This window comes from Chaetura pelagica, unplaced genomic scaffold (genome assembly GCF_000747805.2).
Source record: "Chaetura pelagica isolate M959 unplaced genomic scaffold, ChaPel_1.0 scaffold405, whole genome shotgun sequence".
Classification (NCBI taxonomy): domain Eukaryota; kingdom Metazoa; phylum Chordata; class Aves; order Apodiformes; family Apodidae; genus Chaetura; species Chaetura pelagica.
Genome location: NW_009953489.1, coordinates 5,197,083 through 5,197,712, shown reverse-complemented (window position 1 = coordinate 5,197,712; position 630 = coordinate 5,197,083). Strand labels below are relative to the sequence as shown.

General features: G+C 48.7%; 1 protein-coding gene across 1 annotated transcript in view; it reads right to left on the bottom strand.

Moving 5' to 3' along the window:
* The window catches only part of UCK1 (uridine-cytidine kinase 1), an 8,430-nt gene that overhangs the window by 3,909 nt on the left and 3,891 nt on the right, over window positions 1-630 (bottom strand). The window lies entirely within an intron of this gene.

Below are 630 nucleotides of genomic sequence, written 5' to 3'. Positions count from 1 at the left end.
AGAAAGGTGTTAGGTCCCGGCCCCTGTCCCTGCCCTGTCCCTGTCCCTCTCCCTGTCCCTGTCCCTGTCCCTGTCCCCGTCCCTGTCCCTGTCCCTGCCCTGTCCCTGTCCCTCTCCCTGTCCCTCTCCCTGTCCCTGTCCCTGTCCCTGTCCCTGTCCCCGCAGGGGTTGGAACCAAAGGAGCTTCCACACTGTGACGTGCAGCGCTGGAGGAACGGGCAGCACAGACATGAGCACAAGTGTGAGTGTGCGGGATCTGTACACGCAGGGTGGGCGGGTATGAACACATCTACACACACATTAAAAACATTTAATATATATTAATATAGAAACATACATATTTAATATATTAAATATTAATAGATCCGGCTGCCATATATGCAACTTTTCTGCACACATTTTTTTACACACAAATAGATGCGGCCAGAATACACAGGCAGCACTTTCTACCTGTAAACGTGATATTTAAAAATAAAGACAAATTTATACATGAAATTTATATACATTTATACATGAAAAAAACACCCCAGTAATTACGTATAAATACACGGCAAACGTGCCCCTGAGCTCTTCAGCACCCAGACATGTACCCCAGGCCTTCCGGACCCCCCGTTTGTCCCCCCCTTGGGG